The sequence below is a fragment of the Triticum aestivum genome, chromosome 7B (genome assembly GCF_018294505.1).
Source record: "Triticum aestivum cultivar Chinese Spring chromosome 7B, IWGSC CS RefSeq v2.1, whole genome shotgun sequence".
Taxonomy (NCBI): Eukaryota; Viridiplantae; Streptophyta; class Magnoliopsida; order Poales; family Poaceae; genus Triticum; species Triticum aestivum.
This window is the reverse complement of record NC_057813.1, coordinates 2,814,406-2,830,594: the sequence shown is the minus strand read 5'-3', so window position 1 is coordinate 2,830,594 and position 16,189 is coordinate 2,814,406. Positions and strand designations below refer to the sequence as shown.

Here is a 16,189-nt window from a genome sequence, read left to right as displayed (position 1 = left end):
AAATGGTCAAGAAAATAACGACAACTCACATAATAAGGAGGTAAGAAATGGAGATGTAGCTTCCATAGAGGCATTGTTGTGAGCTGAGACCAGTATCTTTTGCTTCATTAATTTCGTACTAATCAGTGCTAAATGGCATAGATGACACCATTACTACATAGCTTACACCATTGGGTTTTGTTTCTAGCTTCGTCCCTATTAGAGCAAGTGCAATAATGGACTTGTACCCCACTTACGTGGCACTTTTGAGTATGTGGAGGAGAGAGACATGGAAAAATAGTGGGAGTGAGCTCTCATGCAAAAGCCTAGTTATATGCGTACTCCTAGATAATTGCAGTAAATATGAAAAAAGAGATAGAGAGAAAGTGAAAAAAGTAGTACTCTTATAGCCAACCTTATAACTAACCTTGTTGTATGAGTAACTATAAATGATAACTATATATGACATGACAATTTCATATATATAGCCATGCATCCACTGGCTCGATGCACTTCAGTTTCCTAAAGCGCGTTCCAATGTGGGGGAAAACTAAGATGCGATCCTTTTTGAACCGAAGGCAGAAGAAGTCAGTGTTTGGTCACCGAATAGTCAATATTTACATAGGGGACTGGGGTTTTACAGTTACACGCAATAACCAGTTAAATACGACACAAATAGTAGGCCCCGAAGCATAAAAATGGCAAGGATATCAATCAGTCTATCTTGAGGAGTGAAGCCAACATAGTTACGACTGAACCGTCTCATATATTGTTGTGGAGAGGCCAACTTGTTTAGTTTTCACTAAGTGATTGAATTGCAACCGTCTCATATACCGTCTTATACATCTACATCTCTTTTACATGTTACTTTAGGAAATTTCATATTGCAACCGAGCCTAAATAAATGCTTTTGTTGGCTCGTAAAACATTGTAATATATTGATTGCATAGAGCTTATAGATATCCCAATGTAATATGGGTTGGAAACTAGGCTAAGTAGGGACTGGATGACGCATGTATGACTTAGGGTCTATGCTATGTAACCAACTGTGTATCCCCACCCCCCCTGTCCCATCCGAGTTTCCACATTAAAGACGTGTTTTGGAATAGGAGATGTCGCACTAACTTGGCTGAACATAAACACATTACTAATTGAGTGTCTGAACTTCGTCGCCATCATCAAGGTTGGCCGCCGTGATTTCCCGGTGCATGTGCTCGACCACCTTTTAGGGGTTTTCGACTTCACTTGACATTGTCTACCTAGTCGTGGGAGGTTCTGGGTTTTACTTGGGGTTTGGACTACGATGCTGAATTTGTTAGCCCTTTCAGTTGGTGTGTTTCATATAAAATTCCACCTTGGAACTGCCCTACCAATTTTCCTGGACTGTGGTTGCAATCTATGGGGGTTGCCCAAGATGAACACAATTCTACCTTCCCTTGTGAACTGGTTAATCTTGCAAAGGATAACCCGTACCCCAACCTCATTGGGGGGGGGGGGGATTTCAATATCCTACCAACAAGAAAAAAATTGACCTTTTTGACACACATTAGCCGCTTTTGTTGAACTCGTTATTGACAATTTGGTCCTTAGAGAGGCTAGTTCGTCTGGTCGTCAGTCCACTTGGCCAATAATCACTCGGTGCCAACATAGGGAAAATTTGACTGTGTGCTCATGGACACCAAATGTGAACTAATGTTCCCTACGGTGACTGTGCGCGCTCTCGAGCATATTGAGTAACTTTCGGGCCATGCACCGATCATTCCTGATTGAAATTTCATCCACTACACGCTGAGCATTCAAATTCGAATTAGGATGGCTACATCGGGATGGTGTCACATATATTATTAAGAACGTGTTGCAAAGGTCGACCGTTGGTTGAACCGATCCAAAGATGGAATTTTAGATTCATTTCTACATAATCAGAGCGACCATAGCAAGGTAGATGATCCCGTTGTTATTAACATACTAAACTATTTTTCATGGTAAAAACCCACCCCATATGTAGGTTATCTTTTGTTCTACGTAGTAGCTTCGTTCGTGGTATATGGTACATAGGCTGGAGCATCGACCATTGTTTATGGTGCCATGTACACGGCTCGAGTGGGTAAGCAATGAGGTTTTTTGATCAAATAGGTGGCGGCATAGTCTACACGGTAGGCCTTCTGCCCTCCATGCCTTATGCATGGTTTTGATCTTTTAAGACTTTACTGTTGCCTGAGTTTTATTTGTTATGTGTGTGTAAGTTCGTGTTGCATTTGTGCATCGTAATTATGTCATGGGTTTAGACTCATGATCCCCTTGATGCTATGTTTTGAGTTAATACAAGCACCCTTTATCGAAAAAATGATTAGTCAAATTTTGGTTGGACAATTATTAAAACATTATTAACCTTTTTAGTAAAGGCTTCATTTGATTTTCTAAATAATTCCATTCGTGCGTGAGAATCATTGGCTTGTAGTATTTTAGTGCACAAAACCCTTTTAGTGTGCCCTAGTCCCTATCCAGAGAATCCAAAGGATACCTCATGGTAGTCGTTGATGAACTTGTTAGTGTAGGCACCCGTAGCCTCCACCTTTCTCTTGGCCTCATTGAGCCATATCTTCATTCCCACAATGAACTCTCCCTCATCTATTGTGCCATTGCCTGATGTGTCGAAGTCATCCATGATTTTGTCCACAACATCATTCTTGTCAAAGTCAATCTCCTCAAAGTTGATTCCAATGATAAGGGCATGCAACTCGGCTCGTGACAGGTTGCGACTATCATCATTGTCAATCTCGTAGAACAATCTGCATGTTGGCATAGAGAAGGAGCACTTCATGTTCATGATGTTCCATTGCCATATGAAGAACAAATGAAGTTGATGCATCATACTTTCTTATGACGTTTTCGTTCGGCGTGCCATCGTCATTTAGCAGACGGTCGAGTGCTTGTCTTTGGAAAAGTTGTAGTATCCCAGAGATTACATGCCTGTGTTTTGCAAATGCAAGTCGCCTCCGCTGGATCCAGGGGAGGAAGACCTACAATTTGAGGGAATTATCATTGTCAAATTGATGTTTGTAACCTAGATGTACACACACGTGCCAATCTGGCCATCATTATTTAAAAATGCAAACAACATCAGATGGAATGGATGTACCTGAAACAAGCAGTAGGATAGTGCAAGCAAGAATGATACAATGGCAGCCAACAAGATGGGCAGGCGATGCCCGGGCTGGATTCTCAACATTTTTGGGAAAAGTGCAATGGCGAAAGGAATGACACAAATTGCCATGATTCGTGCTGTCCAACTGGTTTCATTGTCAGTTGAAATACCGCTGCCTGCGAAGCGAAACAATGTGTATGCAACCCAAGATTAACAGCTAACCGTGAAGTTGGCGAAGTGCATGCAAAGGAGGGTTGGTAAGAACATCACTATTCTTAGAATAATTACTTCGCCACACTTTGCAACATCCTACACCTCGAGTAATGCAACTTGGACAAGTTAGATATGTGTTTGATTCTAGCCACACCTATGGACAAATACGATTTGTGAGAATGAGCCCCACATGTCACATAGAAAAAACACTGTGATAAGTGTGGCTAAGAATCTGCTCACCTAAAGTTTGGCAATTTTGGTAAAAAAATATGTGGCAAACTAGGGCAAGGTTATTCACCAACTAAACAAAGCACTATGATTTGGTTCGATGGCATTTGATCAGCAAAACAACCAAGCAAAACTATGATTTGGTTCGAGGGCATTTGATCTGAAACTAACCAAGCAAGCACTATGATTTGGTTCAATCGCATTTGATCTGCAAAATACATTTTCATATGTTTAGGGAGCATAGTTAGGCACTACGATGTCTATGTATGACACCACTGTATGTAAAACAATTTCTTATTCAACATTGGTTCGTAAATTGACCCATTGCACATAGTGGCAAACCATTCACATTGTATGTAATTTAGCACCAACTAACATACCTCGAATATTTGGAGATTGATTTATGGGAGATGTGGCTGACATACATATACATGTATGTTCTTATTGGGGCTACTGCATTATGCTTGCCGACTTGATCATGTCTAAATGATAATATGTTTGATAAGAATAAGATTATACTAATCGATTGCAATTTATGTGCATCTTAGGTTTCCATTTTCAGCATGATGGTTAGAGCATGGGGATGTGCAGAACAATGTAGGCTAAATCAAATACATGGTATCTTCAATACCTTGTGGATAAGGTTGCCAAAATGCTTGTTACTTGGGAGGGCCAAAGCATAACCTCCATTGGACGCATGGCTCTTGTCAAGTCCTTGATCACCTCCCTAGCTATTTACTTCATCACACCGCTCATCATTCCACTGTGTATTCTTCATGATGTCAACTAACTTGAACGATCTTTCATTTGGTCCGTTTTGGACAAGACGACCGGTGCTAAATGCAAGGTCAACTGGGAAGCGGTTTGTTGTCCTACGGAGTATGGTGCGCTAGGTGTGCTCAACAACGACAAATTTGTGTGCGCTCTTAGGCTTCGATGGCATCGGTATGAGTGAAGGAGCCTTCCATGGTATGGGTGAGGATGTAAAATCCATGTGATGAGGATGTCCACAACTTCTTCTATGCCTCCACCTCCATTAGTATTGGTAATTGAGCGAGGACACCTTTTTGTAGGTCCCCTTGGCTTCCTGGACATGAACCCATGGATATTGCACTCCTTATCTTTGAGGCTTCCTCATGAAAAAATTGGAAAGTTAGAGAGGCTCTCCGATGCAATGTTTGGACCTTCAAGATCAAGCCTTTCACCATTGTATCCATCCAACACATTCGTGAAATATTTTCATGCTTTGGATGCTTCTCCATGATGTGCAACTTGATAAATACACCCAATATGACATCGTTTGGAAGCACATGGCTAGTGGGTACTACTTGGTGGCTTCCGCGAAAAAGGCTCAATTCTTAGGGAAGATTCTATCTCTAATGGAGCATGCCATGTGGAAGGTTTGGGCGCCGCCAAAGTTAAGTTTTTCTCGTGGTTGTCGATTCAAGACCTACAGGCCAAGTGAGGGTGGCCAAATTGTCACATTTGCCCACTTTGCAAGAGGGTGCAAGAATCTGACAACCAAGTCTTCTTCAAGTGTGGGTCCACTCTCTAAATTTGGCATTTGGTTATAGAAAAATTACAACTTGAGAGCATGGACATATCATTGTGGCACCTTGAGCACAATGTCACAGACTTGCGGAAGGTCATGGCCTCCCTATTCATGCTTGTGTCTTGGTTGATTTGCAATGAGAGAAACGCTAGGGTCTTCCTGCATGAAAGATCCCCCATATGGATCATTGTATTCTCCGTTTAATTAATATACGAGGCAAATCTTTTGCCTCGGTTTATACAAAGGCAAAAAGAAACATGGACAATGCAAACTCAATCAACAAGAGTGACACACCAGCTTATTGTAAAATAAATTAACTACGTATATGACTACAAGAATAAGATATTAGATTCACTTCTAATGAAAACAGAGTAAGTATAAGAGTTGTAGAAGATAACATACCAGTAAAACTGAACCACCCTTTAGTGTCTTTTGAATCAATGGCAACACCATTGGGCCCAATGCCACACTTGCCAGCAAACACGCAAGTCCCCAAATGAAGGTATGAAGAAAGATGGTGGAGCCAGCAAGCAGACCCATGCCCACCATCACCCGATTTTGTGCCTTTTCTCTGCTCCCCGCGAGGCCAAATGCTGTTTATATATGAAATAGAATTGAGACTAGTTCGGAATACTGGTTTAAACACACACATTTTTTTCTTTAGAAAAGGCGAAGATACACTATTCAGCATTGGTGCTGGTGAACGTGGTAGGACAATTCTATCTAGGTGCTAGCATGTTTTAGTCCAATTGCTTGCGTCTCGATTAGACCCATGTGTCAGAGCTTGGGAAAATCCGGACATGGTGCTTCGTCTCTCCTCCCAAGGAAAGGTGGCTAGGGATTCTGCCTCCTTTCGGCGGCGCTGCCAATCTGCCATGTCTCTTATGGCCTTAGGGTTATGGGTGTGCGGTGGATACTGGCCATAGTCGGCGGGAGGGATCCATTTTGAGGTGCTTGTTCAAGTTTAGTTAGGGATTGTGTCCTGCTCAGGAAGATGAGACATCGACAACTCCCTGAAGATGGAATAAGGTTCTTCTCACCTAGCCTCCATCCCGGTGGTGCGTCTAGCATCATAGGAGGACGTCTGGAGATGTGTCTCCGGTGGATCTCACGGAATTCGGTCCGTGATTCTCTTTGGTGGATCTGCTTGGATCCAGTCTTTGTTTGTGTCTTCAGGTTGGATCCTTTCGAGCCAAGCTTCTCCTCATTGGCGATGATTGCTATTCTGGTGCATTGGTCCTATAGGGTGTTAGCACGACGACTTTCCGACTCTTTACTACTCCCTTTATTACTAAATATAAATCTTTCTAGAGATTTCACTATGGACTTCTCTTTTGCGAATTGTAATAAATTAGTAAACTTACCGCATGTTCTACCGAATAGCATCATCTGTCTAGTACTCCATCCGTCCCGAATTACTTGTCACGGAAATGGATAAATAAATATATGTAGAATTAAAATATGTCTAGATACATTTATTTCCGTGAAAAGTATTTCTGGACGGAGGGAGTATTTCTTAAAACGAAATCTTAAAATCCATTGACACGGTTCTCGCAAAATAAAAAATCCATTGAGTCTTTCTTAGAATGAAATAATGTAGCAGACGAGCACACAAAGAAGAATTAGTCCTACAATTAGACATTAGCTTACGGCTAGTGTGATAATCCTATTAATTTTTAGTAAAACTAAGTGCATGCCTAATCGAGTAGCACTATTTGTAATTGTGGGCATTGCATTGGATACGAAGGAAGACATCAAAAGAACCAGAAAGAGAACGATTGTTACAAAAAAGTAATAACCCTAGCTACTTCTTTGTTCATTTATTTTGATCGCAGGCTTATGACTACGACTTTCCACGGAAAATATTCAGAGGCTGTTGCAGTACAGAAACAAGCCCTGTCGGCCGTACCGATTAAGCCCATTAGGGTAACTAGCCTGCCTTGTTTCTCTACTTGCTCTTATACAAACAGGCCGAGGGGGGGGGGGGGGGGGGGGGGAGCGGCGCCGTAAGCGCCCGAACCGGTAGCTGGGAGCAACTAATTAACGAGCGCTCTTTCGGGAGCCTCTCAACGATCAGCGGCACTTAGCGCGCTCATAGCCATTCGCCACGTGTCGCGCTCTGGGCGCTCCCTCCGGATTTTGTTTGTTTATAACGCACGCGTTTTCGGCTTTTTAAAAGGTTTTTTTCGGGGTTTTTGACGTTTTGGTTTTCTACCGGTCTTCCCTAGCTTTTCGACTAAAAATTATTTTTCGAAAAAAACATTTTTTTTGCGCAAAAAAATACAATTTTTTTTCGCGAGAGGCACGGTTTTGCTTCCGCCAGAGGCACGATTGTACTTTCGCGAGAGGCACGGGTGTGCCTCTTTCGGAAAGGGGGAAAACGCGTTTTCTGTTTTTTTTCTTTCGCGAGAGGCACGGTTTTGCTTCCGCCAGAGGCAGGGTTGTGCTTTCGCGAGAGGCACGGGCGTGCCCCTTTCGGAAAGGGAAAAAACGCGTTTTCTGTAAAAAAAAAGTTCGTCAATTTGAAAAGGTTGATAGCATTTGAAAAAAGTTCACCTGTTTTGAAAAAAAAATCATCCATATGGAAAAAAGTTCATCAGATTTGAAACAGTTCATAGGTTATGAAATAAAAGTTTGTTGATGTTGAAAAAAATATCTAGATTTTCAATAAATTTTTTATCGAATTTGAAAAAAGTTCATCGAAGTTAAAACAAACTTCAGCTATTGCAGACAAAGTTCCTCCTATTTGTATTAATTTGTGCATAAAAAGTAAATAAAAAGGACAAAATATGAATAAAAAGAAACAGAAAAAACCAAAACCAAAACTGGTCCAGAAAAACACACAACAAGAAAGAAAAAATGCAATCGCCTGGCAAAGTATAAAAGATGAAAAAGAAGGGAGTTGCCATAACTTGTTGTCTTTCCCGGTTGGCTGACGCAAGTGAAACTTACGCTACAAGTTGCGGGTTGGATCTTTCCAGTACTCATTTTTTGCGCATTAAGCCGGAATGAAAAGGTGTGAGATGGGTCGGCCCAGCACGGGAGCGCTGCAGGCGCCCGTTAGCGAAAATGTCCTATAACTGACACCTGCAGCGTCAAATAGGGTTTGCCCAAAAGCGGGGCGTGGATAAATCAGTACTAGGCCGACGGAGGGCCTGTTGGCTGGTTATTAGCGCACCCGTAAAGTGCATTCCGCTTCTCGGGTAAGCTTTCTTCTGATTAAATCGGATTGAGCGAGCCAGCTGAAAAAGGAAGCAAACCAGCACATGAACCACGTGCGTTACATGGGGTTTTCCTTCGATCAGGGGCCATGTGCCATCGCACCGCTCGCACACCCTTCTCGATGGGGCTGAGTGAGAGGCGATGACGGTGTTGCGCCTTCGGCACTCTTCAGTGCTTGTAGTCGTCGCTAGGTGGTCAACGAATTTGGATGTAATTTTTGTTATTTCTGGTATTCTCTATCCTGCCATGATTAAACATGAATAGATTGAAAGTTTTCAAAAAAAAATGTTTCTTGTTAGTGCAGAACTCGCTTAGTTCCTTTCTTGTCTTCTTTACTCTTGGCTCGGAACTTTTTTTTTCGTTAAAGAAAATTAACGGAAAGGGATAAATGCCCGGTTCATAAAGAAAAGAAAAAGGTGAAGACACACTATTCAGCATTGGCACCGACAAAGGAGCAGTGGTGATATGTGCTTCACCTGGTTGAACCGAACCCACTAGATTTATTAGGCTTTGTTCGGTTAATCCTCTTCCCAAGACGATTGGAGGGGATTTGCGAGGATCAGGGTTTTGGTTACCGTTCAAAATTTCGAGATTAACTATGGTTATCGCGTATTTCCATGCCCCTCGGTAAATGGGCTTTCAAGCAAAAAATATTCGAATTTTTGAACATTTTGATTGTAAACGCTTAATGTACAGTAAAGTACGGCAACATCTCAATTATTTCAACATAGTTAGTTCTACCGTGGTGGTAACAACCTATTTCCACCTTTAAAAGGTAGCTGGTACAAGTCATTTCTTGCACTTTTTTAACTAATATAAGTTCAAGTGCTACCTATATCTATTTTGAAATAAAAAGTGAATTCAAAATTTAATTATAACTTTCGTTCGAAATTTGCCCGAAATTTTGTGGTAACCATGGAAAGCACGTTTACCAGTTCCCCCCGGTAAAAATGCCTCATTTGGTAACAAAAACAGTGGTGGGGATTGGGACGTATTTTCACTTACAAGGCGTTTAAATCCCCTCAAACCCCTTCAATCCTTTCGGATCCACACTCAACCGAAAAAGGCCTTAATTAGTAGGCGGAATTTTAATGGGGACGTACCGAGCACGAGGAGGGCGTCGGGGAGGGCGCCAAGCATCGGGAGCAGGAGCGTGATGATGTGGCCGTGGCCGCCGGCATAGCTGGGGCCGATGGTCCCCAGCAGCAAGTCACTCCCAGTCGTCAAGAAGGAAACTCGCACCTTGTAACTGAGGAATGATGGAATTAATCTTGACATGTAGCTTGTGCACGTACTCCCTCCGTCCTTTAAAAAGTGTACTTCCAATTTTGTTGCAGGGTCAAACTATTTCAACGTTTGACCGAGTTTGTGCAAAAATATATCAATTTTTATGAAACCAAATAGATATATGATGAAAATATGTTTCATCAGGAATCTAATGCAACTAATTTGATGGCATAAATGTTGGTGCATTATTGTATAAAGCACGGTCAAATATAAAAAAGTTTGACTTTCCAACAAAATTGAAAGTACACTTTTCAAAGGACGGAGGAAGTATGTATGAATGGGTCATGCGAATCCTGGGGCATACGTGCATGTAGCTGGTTGTTGATGCATGCTTGGATTAGTTGCTAAGTGGCCGGCTGTGCCGAGTCGTTAGGTGCATGCGTCGTTGTTGGCCTAGTAGTTAGGATCCTGGAGAGATTCCAGGCCAAGGATAAGGTCATCGGTTTAGTGGGCTTAGTGGCTGCTTGGTGACCGGTTTAGTGGGTGCTTTGGGTCTTTCTGTACTGGTATTTAAGGTGATCAGATGAATGAGAAAATGAGGCCGTGAGAGCCTGTAGAAAAATGTAGCACCGCGTGCACACCAAGGAGAGGATGCCCTCGGCAAAGATCTTGTGCTGCTCCTTGGTGAAGTGTGTGCGTGGGTGTGTGTCTGTGTTGAGTTCTTCTCACCAGTGTGAGTTCTTGTGTGAGACAAAACCATGAGAGGGAGAGATTGTGAGGAAGAAGAAGATGGGGTTGCGATGAGGCAGCTCCAACAATTGATATTCAGAGCCACAAGGTTCGAGGGGCTGCCGTGGCGTACGGCGGCGTCTGCGGCGTGCGCGGCGAGCGCGGCGGACATGGAGGCTGTGGTGCGCGACGGTGGTCGCGAAGGCGAGGAGGTCGCGGAGGACCTGCGTGGTGGCGCAGAGGACGCGGCGGTTCGGCACGACGACCGTGGAGGCGCAGGGGCGCGAGGCACGGAGACGCGGCACGGCGGCGCACGGAGCTGCGGGTTTCGGCGACGGCATCGAGTGGCGCACGACCGGGCGCAGTGCTGCGGTAGCTGCATCGGTAGCTGTGCGCGACAGCGGCCGGCGAGGTGGCCGCGTTGCTTGGCATCTGCGGCGGCTCGTGCTGGAAGGACACGGTGGCGTCGGGCGGCAGCAACCATGGTGACGAGCTTGTCGCATCGGGCGCGTGTATGGGCACGTGCCGGGCGCGTTGGGCGCGTCGGGTCCATGACGTGTGGTGTGGTCAGGCACGCCGGGCACGTTGTGTGCGCGCGGGACGTGCAGGACGCACTGTTACAGTCGGGCTCGTCGGGCGCGTCAGGTGCGTGCGGGACGTGCGGGACACAACGACGGTGGTGCGATGTCGCCGTCATCATGGAGAGCTGTGAAGCCAAGAAATGTTGCGGTGCGATGCTGCGGCAAGGTGCGAGTGTGGCGCTGTGAAGGCGTGATCATCACGCGGTGAAGCTGCTGCACACGTACCGCAAGAAGTTATAAGTGATTCACATAGATTAGTCCATATGTCCATGTCAAGATTAGGAGGAAAAATGATGGAATTAATCTTGACATGTAGCTTGTGCATGTATGTGTGAATGGGTCATGCGAATCCTGGGGCATACGTGCATGTAGCTGGTTGTTGATGCATGCTTGGCTTAGTTGCTAAATGGCCGGCTGTGCCGAATCGTTAGGTGCATGCGTCGTTGTTGGCCTAGTAGTTAGGATCCTGGAGAGATTCCAGGCCTAAGGATAAGGTCATCGGTTTAGTGGGCTTAGTGGCTGCTTGGTGACCAGTTTAGTGGGTGCGTTGGGTCTTTCTGTACTGGTATTTAAGGTGATCAGACGAATGAGAAAATGAGGCCATGAGAGCCTGTAGAAAAATGTAGCACCGCGTGTACACCAAGGAGAGGATGCCCTCGGCAAAGATCTTGTGCTGCTCTTTGGTGAAGTATGTGCGTGGGTGTGTGTCTTCTCACCAGTGTGAGTTCTTGTGTGAGACAAAACCATGAGAGGGAAAGATTGTGAGGAAGAAGAAGATGGCGCTGCGATTAGGCGGCTCCAACAATTGGTATTCAGAGCCACAAGGTTCGAGTGGCTGCCGTGGCGTGCGGCGGCGTCCGCGGCGCGTGCGGCAAGCGCGGCGGACATGGAGGCTGCGGTGCGCGGCGAGTCCGCGGCGGTTCATTGTGATGTCGTGCGTGCAACGAGCACGGTGGTCGCGAAGGCGAGGAGGTCGCGGAGGACCTGCGTGGTGGCGCAGAGGCCGCGGCGGCTCGGCACGACGACCGTCGAGGCGCAGTGGCACGAGGCACGGAGACGCGGCACGGCGGCTCACGGAGCTGCGGGTTTCGGCGGCGGCAGCGAGTGGCGCACGACCGGGCACAGCGCGGCGGTAGTTGCATCGGTGGCGGTGCGCGACAGCGGCCGGCGAGGTGGCCACGTTGCTTGGCATCTGCGGCGGCTCGTGCTGGAAGGACACAGTGGCGTCGGGCCGCAGCAACCATGGTGACGAGCTTGTCGCGTCGGGCACATGTATGGGCACGTGCCGGGTGCGTTGGGCGCATCGGGTCCATGACGTGTGGTGTGGTCAGGCACCTCGAGCACGTTGTGTGCGCGCGGGACGTGCGGGACGCACTGTTGCGGCCGGGCTCGTCGGACCCGTCAGGTGCGCGCAGGACGTGCGGGACACAACGACGGTGGTGCGATGTCGTTGTCATCATGGAGAGTTGTGAAGCCAAAAAATATTGCGGTGCGATGCTGCGGCAAGGTGCGAGTGTGGCGCTGTGAAGGCGTCATCATCACGTGGTGAAGCTGCTGCACACGTACCGCAAGAAGGTATAACTGATTCACATAGATTAGTCTATAAGTCCATGTCAATATTAGGAGGGAAAATGATGGAATTAATCTTGACATGTAGCTTGTGCACGTATGTGTGAATGGGCATACGTGCATGTAGCTGGTTGTTGATGTATGCTTGGATTAGTTGCTAAGGCCCTGTTTGTTTCATAAGTCATAGGACTTTTTTAAGTCCCAATTTATAAGTCCCGAATCCCTACCTGTTTGTTTACATGGACTTATAAGTCCCGAGTTTCTACCTGTTTGTTTACAGGGACTTATAAGCCCGGGGCGACGAACGGACGCAGGTGAGAGCCGGCTCGGCCTCCGATGTTCATGAAGAAAATATGCCCTAGAGGCAATAATAAAATTATTATTTATTTCCTTATTTCATGATAAATGTTTATTATTCATGTTAGAATTGTATTGACCGGAAACTTGATACATGTGTGAATACATAGACAAACATAGTGTCACTAGTATGCCTCTACTTGACTAGCTCGTTGATCAAAGATGGTTGTGTTTCCTAGCCATGGACATGAGTTGTCATTTGATTAAACGGGATCATTTCATTAGGAGAATGATGTGATTGACTTGACCCATTCCGTTAGCTTAGCACGTGATCGTTTAGTATGTTGCTATTGCTTTCTTCATGACTTATACATGTTCCTATGACTATGAGATTATGCAACTCCCGTTTACCGGAGGAACACTTTGTGTGCTACCAAACGTCACAACGTAACTGGGTGATTATAAAGGTGCTCTACAGGTGTCTCCGAAGTTACTTGTTGAGTTGGCGTATTTCGAGATTAGGATTTGTCACTTCAATTGTCGGAGAGGTATCTCTGGGCCCTCTCGGTAATGCACATCACTATAAGCCTTGCAAGCAAGGTGACTAATGAGTTGGTTACAAGATGATGCATTACATAACGAGTAAAGAGACTCGCTGGTAACGAGATTGAACTAGGTATTGAGATGCCGACGATCGAATCTCGGGCAAGTAACATACCGATGACAAAGGGAACAAAGTATGTTGTTATGCGGTTTGACCGATAAAGATCTTCATAGAATATGTGGGAGCCAATATGAGCATCCAGGTTCCGCTATTGGTTATTGACCGGAGACGTGTCTCGGTCATGTCTACATAGTTCTCGAACCCTTAGGGTCCGCACGCTTAAGGTTCGGTGATGGTTATATTATGAGTTTATGTGTTTTGATCTACCGAAGGTAGTTCGGAGTCCTGGATGAGAACGGGGACATGATGAGGAGTCTCTAAATGGTCGAGACGTAAAGATTGATATATTGGACGACTATATTCGGACTTCGGAAAGGTTACGAGTGATTCGGGTATTTTTTGGAGTACCGGAGAGTTACGGGAATTCGCCGGGGAGTATATGGGCATTATTGGGCCATACAGGAATAGAGGAGAGAGGCCAAAAGGAAGGAGGCGTGCGCCCCCCCTCTGGTCCGAATTGGACAAGGGCTGCAGCCCCCTTTTCCTTCTCCCTCTCCCCCTCTTTCCTTCTCTCCTACTCCAACAAGGAAAGGAGGAGTCCTACTCCCGGTGGGAGTAGGACTCCCCCCTTGGCGCGCCCTCCTCCTTGGCCGGCCGCCTTCCCCCTTGCTCCTTTATATACGGGGCAAGGGGGCACCCTAAAACACAACAATTGATCCTTGAGATCTATTAGCCGTGTGCGGTGCCCCCCTCCACCATATTCCACCGCGATAATATCGTAGCGGTTCTTAGGCGAAGCCCTGCATCGGTAGAACATCATCATCGTCAGCACGCCGTCGTGCTGAGGGTACTCTTCCTCGAAGCTCAGCTGGATCGGAGTTCGAGGGACGTCATCGAGCTGAACGTGTGCTGAACTCGGAGGTGCCGTGCGTTCGGTACTTGATCGGTCGGATCGTGAAGACATACGACTAGATCAACCACGTTGTGCTAACACTTCCGCTTTCGGTCTACGAGGGCACGTGGACAACACTCTCCCCTCTCGTTGCTATGCATCACCATGATCTTGCGTGTGCGTAGGAAAATTTTGAAATTACTACGTTCCCCAATAGTTCAAAGACCGGCTGCGGCCTCCTCCGCCCTGGGGCACGGGCCTCCCATGACCAGGTCCAACCGGAGGAAGGCCATGACCGTCCGACTGGTCGAAGAGGAGTTGCTGGTATGAGCCCAACTCCGGGAAGACGTCGACGTTTCTGTTGAGATCCAAGAAACCCATTCCCCTTCCGACATTTCCGCCGGCGGATGAGTCTTGGGTTGCCTGTTGATGCGAGCGGAACTGAGAGAAGAAGGGGATCTGGTCCTCCTCATCATCGGCCATGGCAGCGGCGGCGGCGATTGGGGCGAGGCGGGGAAGGAGCGCGGCGGGGAGGCGGGGAACGAGCGAGGCGGGGTAGGTGCGGGGCGATGTGGGGTAGGTGCGGTCCGATCGATAAGTCCCAATAAGTTCCTCCCTGAAAGTCTTTTTTGATAAGTCCCAGATGACCACTATAAGTCCCTATAAGTCCCTCCTGTTTGGTTTAGATGGGACTTAAACCAATAAGTCCCTGGAAACAAACACCCTCTAAGTGGCCGGCTGTGCCGAGTCGTTAGGTGCATGCGTCGTTGTTGGCCTAGTAGTTAGGATCCTGGAGAGATTCCAGGCCAAGGATAAGGTCATCGGTTTAGTGGGCTTAGTGTCTGCTTGGTGACCGGTTTAGTGGGTGCGTTGGGTCTTTCTGTACTGGTATTTAAGGTGATCAGATGAATGAGAAAATGAGGTCGTGAGAGCCTGTAGAAAAATGTAGCACGGCGTGTACACCAAGGAGAGGATGCCCTCGGCAAAGATCTTGTGCTGCTCCTTGGTGAAGTGTGTGCGTGGGTGTGTGTCTGTGTTGAGTTCTTCTCACCAGTGTGAGTTTTTGTGTGAGACAAAACCATGAGAGGGAGAGATTGTGAGGAAGAAGAAGATGGCGTTGCGATGAGGCGGCTCCAACAAGGAAGCCGTAGGCAAGAACCAGGAAGAGGTTGCCAAGCGCAGTGGTGGTGCAGGGGAGGAAGTTGTACGTCTGCGCGCATGTCTCCGCCGTGGAGGATGAGCGTATGTGGTTCATGGTCGGATATATAGCGATCCACCGACGTACTTGTGTCTAGGATTTCATAATATGTGTGATAACAGTGGTGGTGTTAGTATTCCTCCCTGAGATGAGCAACTCTGGTTGCAAATCTGCAGGGAGCTCTCTTTGGGAGTGAGATGCACCGACCCCCTTTTGCCATTTGGAGGTGCTTTGATTAAAGCAAGAATTGTTCTTTTCTTGTAGGCATAGGGTTACGCTTTGGCACATATGCACCTTTTTTTTTCTATCATCGACCTTGCGGGCAGCTGAGGTATAATTTGTTCTAAGCAACCTTCATTAGCCCTTATAATTGCACATCTAGCCTCTTAAAAAACTTATTTGCATGTTTAACCCTGTAGGTGACCGACCCCTCGTGATTCGAACTTTTCTGGTCCAAACCAACAACCCTAAGTTGAGTTTGGTTTTGAAACCACGTTCACCTTCAATTTGTCCTAGACTAGAATTCTCAAAAAAAAAAAAGACCTAGACTAGAGGAACAAGACGGGCGCTTTGTGATTGCGGCGTAGCTACATTGCCCCTTTGTGATTGTGGGCGCTGTTAATTAGGCCGCAACGGCACTGCTACGGCCGTCGGTTGCAGCGTTGCAGCGATTACACCAGACGGTCTCGATCA

General features: G+C 46.3%; 1 pseudogene; it reads right to left on the bottom strand.

The window, feature by feature from the left end:
- Window positions 1–15,553, bottom strand: part of LOC123156132 (sodium/calcium exchanger NCL1-like) — a 35,452-nt pseudogene extending 19,899 nt beyond the window's left edge.
- Window positions 15,554–16,189: the final 636 nt, after the last annotated feature.